The sequence below is a fragment of the Danio rerio genome, chromosome 10 (genome assembly GCF_052040795.2).
Source record: "Danio rerio strain M-AB ecotype USA chromosome 10, GRCz13ab, whole genome shotgun sequence".
Lineage (NCBI taxonomy): Eukaryota > Metazoa > Chordata > Actinopteri > Cypriniformes > Danionidae > Danio > Danio rerio.
The window spans coordinates 13,577,613-13,585,015 of NC_141030.1; the positions used below are offsets into that span (position 1 = coordinate 13,577,613).

Genomic DNA, 7,403 nt, shown 5'->3' on the forward strand with positions numbered 1-7,403 from the left:
TGTCTCTGACTGAGTTTGCATTACTGTGATTTGACCTCTCTGCTGGCTGAGATAAGCTCATTTTCAACGTCCAATTCAGAAAGTGATCCAGCCATAAAATGCATCATTCTTTTTTGTTTTAGACAACAATTCATGCACTGTTAAACATGTTAAAGCAAGTTGCAAGTGAAAATCTATGTCTCTGACTGAGTTTGCATTACTGTGATTTGACCTCTCTGCTGGCTGAGATAAGCTCATTTTCAAGGTCCAATTCAGAAAGTGATAAAACAGATCCAGCCATAAAATGCATCATTCTTTTTTGTTTTAGACAACAATTCATGCACTGTTAAACATGTTAAAGCAAGTTGCAAGTGAAAATCTATGTCTCTGACTGAGTTTGCATTACTGTGATTTGACCTCTCTGCTGGCTGAGATAAGCTCATTTTCAACGTCCAATTCAGAAAGTGATAAAAAGAGATCCAGCCATAAAATGCAACATTCTTTTTTGTTTTAGACAACAATTCATGCACTGTTAAACATGTTAAAGCAAGTGGCAAATGAAAATCTATGTCTCTGACTGAATTTGCATTACTGTGATTTGACCTCTCTGCTGGCTGAGATAAGCTCATTTTCAACGTCCAACTCAGAAAGTGATAAAAACAGATCCAGCCATAAAATGCATCATTCTTTTTTGTTTTAGACAACAATTCATGCACTGTTAAACATGTTAAAGCAAGTTGCAAGTGAAAATCTATGTCTCTGACTGAGTTTGCATTACTGTGATTTGACCTCTCTGCTGGCTGAGATAAGCTCATTTTCAACGTCCAATTCAGAAAGTGATCCAGCCATAAAATGCATCATTCTTTTTTGTTTTAGACAACAATTCATGCACTGTTAAACATGTTAAAGCAAGTTGCAAGTGAAAATCTATGTCTCTGACTGAGTTTGCATTACTGTGATTTGACCTCTCTGCTGGCTGAGATAAGCTCATTTTCAACGTCCAATTCAGAAAGTGATCCAGCCATAAAATGCATCATTCTTTTTTGTTTTAGACAACAATTCATGCACTGTTAAACATGTTAAAGCAAGTTGCAAGTGAAAATCTATGTCTCTGACTGAGTTTGCATTACTGTGATTTGACCTCTCTGCTGGCTGAGATAAGCTCATTTTCAACGTCCAATTCAGAAAGTGATAAAACAGATCCAGCCATAAAATGCATCATTCTTTTTTGTTTTAGACAACAATTCATGCACTGTTAAACATGTTAAAGCAAGTTGCAACTGAAAATCTATGTCTCTGACTGAGTTTGCATTACTGTGATTTGACCTCTCTGCTGGCTGAGATAAGCTCATTTTCAACGTCCAATTCAGAAAGTGATAAAAACAGATCCAGCCATAAAATGCATCCTTCTTTTTTGTTTTAGACAACAATTCATGCACTGTTAAACATGTTAAAGCAAGTTGCAAGTGAAAATCTATGTCTCTGACTGAGTTTGCATTACTGTGATTTGACCTCTCTGCTGGCTGAGATAAGCTCATTTTCAACGTCCAATTCAGAAAGTGAAAAAAGGATCCAGCCATAAAATGCATCATTCTTTTTTGTTTTAGACAACAATTCATGCACTGTTAAACATGTTAAAGCAATTTGCAAGTGAAAATCTATGTCTCTGACTGAGTTTGCATTACTGTGATTTGACCTCTATGCTGGCTGAGATAAGCTCATTTTCAACGTCCAATTCAGAAAGTGATAAAACAGATCCAGCCATAAAATGCATCATTCTTTTTTGCTTTAGACAACAATTCATGCACTGTTAAACATGTTAAAGCAAGTTGCAAGTGAAAATCTATGTCTCTGACTGAGTTTGCATTACTGTGATTTGACCTCTCTGCTGGCTGAGATAAGCTCATTTTCAACGTCCAATTCAGAAAGTGATCCAGCCATAAAATGCATCATTCTTTTTTGTTTTAGACAACAATTCATGCACTGTTAAACATGTTAAAGCAAGTTGCAAGTGAAAATCTATGTCTCTGACTGAGTTTGCATTACTGTGATTTGACCTCTCTGCTGGCTGAGATAAGCTCATTTTCAACGTCCAATTCAGAAAGTGAAAAAAGGATCCAGCCATAAAATGCATCATTCTTTTTTGTTTTAGACAACAATTCATGCACTGTTAAACATGTTAAAGCAAGTTGCAAGTGAAAATCTATGTCTCTGACTGAGTTTGCATTACTGTGATTTGACCTCTATGCTGGCTGAGATAAGCTCATTTTCAACGTACAATTCAGAAAGTGATCCAGCCATAAAATGCATCATTCTTTTTTGTTTTAGACAACAATTCATGCACTGTTAAACATGTTAAAGCAAGTTGCAAGTGAAAATCTATGTCTCTGACTGAGTTTGCATTACTGTGATTTGACCTCTCTGCTGGCTGAGATAAGCTCATTTTCAACGTCCAATTCAGAAAGTGATAAAACAGATCCAGCCATAAAATGCATCATTCTTTTTTGTTTTAGACAACAATTCATGCACTGTTAAACATGTTAAAGCAAGTTGCAAGTGAAAATCTATGTCTCTGACTGAGTTTGCATTACTGTGATTTGACCTCTCTGCTGGCTGAGATAAGCTCATTTTCAACGTCCAATTCAGAAAGTGATAAAAAGAGATCCAGCCATAAAATGCAACATTCTTTTTTGTTTTAGACAACAATTCATGCACTGTTAAACATGTTAAAGCAAGTGGCAAATGAAAATCTATGTCTCTGACTGAATTTGCATTACTGTGATTTGACCTCTCTGCTGGCTGAGATAAGCTCATTTTCAACGTCCAACTCAGAAAGTGATAAAAACAGATCCAGCCATAAAATGCATCATTCTTTTTTGTTTTAGACAACAATTCATGCACTGTTAAACATGTTAAAGCAAGTTGCAAGTGAAAATCTATGTCTCTGACTGAGTTTGCATTACTGTGATTTGACCTCTCTGCTGGCTGAGATAAGCTCATTTTCAACGTCCAATTCAGAAAGTGATCCAGCCATAAAATGCATCATTCTTTTTTGTTTTAGACAACAATTCATGCACTGTTAAACATGTTAAAGCAAGTTGCAAGTGAAAATCTATGTCTCTGACTGAGTTTGCATTACTGTGATTTGACCTCTCTGCTGGCTGAGATAAGCTCATTTTCAACGTCCAATTCAGAAAGTGATCCAGCCATAAAATGCATCATTCTTTTTTGTTTTAGACAACAATTCATGCACTGTTAAACATGTTAAAGCAAGTTGCAAGTGAAAATCTATGTCTCTGACTGAGTTTGCATTACTGTGATTTGACCTCTCTGCTGGCTGAGATAAGCTCATTTTCAACGTCCAATTCAGAAAGTGATCCAGCCATAAAATGCATCATTCTTTTTTGTTTTAGACAACAATTCATGCACTGTTAAACATGTTAAAGCAAGTTGCAAGTGAAAATCTATGTCTCTGACTGAGTTTGCATTACTGTGATTTGACCTCTCTGCTGGCTGAGATAAGCTCATTTTCAACGTCCAATTCAGAAAGTGATAAAAACAGATCCAGCCATAAAATGCATCATTCTTTTTTGTTTTAGACAACAATTCATGCACTGTTAAACATGTTAAAGCAAGTTGCAAGTAAAAATCTATGTCTCTGACTGAGTTTGCATTACTGTGATTTGACCTCTCTGCTGGCTGAGATAAGCTCATTTTCAACGTCCAATTCAGAAAGTGATAAAAACAGATCCAGCCATAAAATGCATCATTCTTTTTTGTTTTAGACAACAATTCATGCACTGTTAAACATGTTAAAGCAAGTTGCAAGTGAAAATCTATGTCTCTGACTGAGTTTGCATTACTGTGATTTGACCTCTCTGCTGGCTGAGATAAGCTCATTTTCAACGTCCAATTCAGAAAGTGATAAAACAGATCCAGCCATAAAATGCATCATTCTTTTTTGTTTTAGACAACAATTCATGCACTGTTAAACATGTTAAAGCAAGTTGCAAGTGAAAATCTATGTCTCTGACTGAGTTTGCATTACTGTGATTTGACCTCTCTGCTGGCTGAGATAAGCTCATTTTCAACGTCCAATTCAGAAAGTGATCCAGCCATAAAATGCATCATTCTTTTTTGTTTTAGACAACAATTCATGCACTGTTAAACATGTTAAAGCAAGTTGCAAGTGAAAATCTATGTCTCTGACTGAGTTTGCATTACTGTGATTTGACCTCTCTGCTGGCTGAGATAAGCTCATTTTCAACGTCCAACTCAGAAAGTAATAAAAAGAGATCCAGCCATAAAATGCATCATTCTTTTTTGTTTCAGACAACAATTCATGCACTGATAAACATGTTAAAGCAAGTTGCAAGTGAAAATCTATGTCTCTGACTGAGTTTGCATTACTGTGATTTGACCTCTCTGCTGGCTGAGATAAGCTCATTTTCAACGTCCAATTTAGAAAGTGATCCAGCCATAAAATGCATCATTCTTTTTTGTTTTAGACAACAATTCATGCACTGTTAAACATGTTAAAGCAAGTTGCAAGTGAAAATCTATGTCTCTGACTGAGTTTGCATTACTGTGATTTGACCTCTCTGCTGGCTGAGATAAGCTCATTTTCAACGTCCAATTCAGAAAGTGATAAAACAGATCCAGCCATAAAATGCATCATTCTTTTTTGTTTTAGACAACAATTCATGCACTGTTAAACATGTTAAAGCAAGTTGCAAGTGAAAATCTATGTCTCTGACTGAGTTTGCATTACTGTGATTTGACCTCTCTGCTGGCTGAGATAAGCTCATTTTCAACGTCGAATTCAGAAAGTGATAAAACAGATCCAGCTATAAAATGCATCATTCTTTTTTGTTTTAGACAACAATTCATGCACTGTTAAACATGTTAAAGCAAGTGGCAAATGAAAATCTATGTCTCTGACTGAGTTTGCATTACTGTGATTTGACCTCTCTGCTGGCTGAGATAAGCTCATTTTCAACGTCCAACTCAGAAAGTGATAAAAACAGATCCAGCCATAAAATGCATCATTCTTTTTTGTTTTAGACAACAATTCATGCACTGTTAAACATGTTAAAGCAAGTTGCAAGTGAAAATCTATGTCTCTGACTGAGTTTGCATTACTGTGATTTGACCTCTCTGCTGGCTGAGATAAGCTCATTTTCAACGTCCAATTCAGAAAGTGATCCAGCCATAAAATGCATCATTCTTTTTTGTTTTAGACAACAATTCATGCACTGTTAAACATGTTAAAGCAAGTTGCAAGTGAAAATCTATGTCTCTGACTGAGTTTGCATTACTGTGATTTGACCTCTCTGCTGGCTGAGATAAGCTCATTTTCAACGTCCAATTCAGAAAGTGATAAAACAGATCCAGCCATAAAATGCATCATTCTTTTTTGTTTTAGACAACAATTCATGCACTGTTAAACATGTTAAAGCAAGTTGCAACTGAAAATCTATGTCTCTGACTGAGTTTGCATTACTGTGATTTGACCTCTCTGCTGGCTGAGATAAGCTCATTTTCAACGTCCAATTCAGAAAGTGATAAAAACAGATCCAGCCATAAAATGCATCCTTCTTTTTTGTTTTAGACAACAATTCATGCACTGTTAAACATGTTAAAGCAAGTTGCAAGTGAAAATCTATGTCTCTGACTGAGTTTGCATTACTGTGATTTGACCTCTCTGCTGGCTGAGATAAGCTCATTTTCAACGTCCAATTCAGAAAGTGAAAAAAGGATCCAGCCATAAAATGCATCATTCTTTTTTGTTTTAGACAACAATTCATGCACTGTTAAACATGTTAAAGCAATTTGCAAGTGAAAATCTATGTCTCTGACTGAGTTTGCATTACTGTGATTTGACCTCTATGCTGGCTGAGATAAGCTAATTTTCAACGTCCAATTCAGAAAGTGATAAAACAGATCCAGCCATAAAATGCATCATTCTTTTTTGCTTTAGACAACAATTCATGCACTGTTAAACATGTTAAAGCAAGTTGCAAGTAAAAATCTATGTCTCTGACTGAGTTTGCATTATTGTGATTTGACCTCTCTGCTGGCTGAGATAAGCTCATTTTCAACGTCCAATTCAGAAAGTGATCCAGCCATAAAATGCATCATTCTTTTTTGTTTTAGACAACAATTCATGCACTGTTAAACATGTTAAAGCAAGTTGCAAGTGAAAATCTATGTCTCTGACTGAGTTTGCATTACTGTGATTTGACCTCTCTGCTGGCTGAGATAAGCTCATTTTCAACGTCCAATTCAGAAAGTGAAAAAAGGATCCAGCCATAAAATGCATCATTCTTTTTTGTTTTAGACAACAATTCATGCACTGTTAAACATGTTAAAGCAAGTTGCAAGTGAAAATCTATGTCTCTGACTGAGTTTGCATTACTGTGATTTGACCTCTATGCTGGCTGAGATAAGCTCATTTTCAACGTACAATTCAGAAAGTGATAAAACAGATCCAGCCATACAATGCATCATTCTTTTTTGTTTTAGACAACATTTCATGCACTTGTAAACATGTTAAAGCAAGTTGCAGGTGAAAATCTATGTCTCTGACTGAGTTTGCATTACTGTGATTTGACCTCTCTGCTGGCTGAGATAAGCTCATTTTCAACGTCCAATTCAGAAAGTGATCCAGCCATAAAATGCATCATTCTTTTTTGTTTTAGACAACAATTCATGCACTGTTAAACATGTTAAAGCAAGTTGCAAGTGAAAATCTATGTCTCTGACTGAGTTTGCATTACTGTGATTTGACCTCTCTGCTGGCTGAGATAAGCTCATTTTCAAGGTCCAATTCAGAAAGTGATAAAACAGATCCAGCCATAAAATGCATCATTCTTTTTTGTTTTAGACAACAATTCATGCACTGTTAAACATGTTAAAGCAAGTTGCAAGTGAAAATCTATGTCTCTGACTGAGTTTGCATTACTGTGATTTGACCTCTCTGCTGGCTGAGATAAGCTCATTTTCAACGTCCAATTCAGAAAGTGATAAAAAGAGATCCAGCCATAAAATGCAACATTCTTTTTTGTTTTAGACAACAATTCATGCACTGTTAAACATGTTAAAGCAAGTGGCAAATGAAAATCTATGTCTCTGACTGAATTTGCATTACTGTGATTTGACCTCTCTGCTGGCTGAGATAAGCTCATTTTCAACGTCCAACTCAGAAAGTGATAAAAACAGATCCAGCCATAAAATGCATCATTCTTTTCTGTTTTAGACAACAATTCATGCACTGTTAAACATGTTAAAGCAAGTTGCAAGTGAAAATCTATGTCTCTGACTGAGTTTGCATTACTGTGATTTGACCTCTCTGCTGGCTGAGATAAGCTCATTTTCAACGTCCAATTCAGAAAGTGATCCAGCCATAAAATGCATCATTCTTT

At 35.9% G+C, this 7,403-nt stretch overlaps 1 long non-coding RNA gene across 1 annotated transcript; it reads right to left on the reverse strand.

Annotated features, from left to right (window-relative positions):
* Positions 1-853: 853 nt before the first annotated feature.
* Positions 854-6,144, reverse strand: LOC147841987 (uncharacterized). The gene is made up of 3 exons (XR_015500868.1): positions 4,874-6,144; positions 2,509-2,693; positions 854-1,962 (listed from the first exon to the last, which is right to left on the reverse strand). It is a non-coding gene; the product is annotated as an uncharacterized LOC147841987 (long non-coding RNA).
* Positions 6,145-7,403: the final 1,259 nt, after the last annotated feature.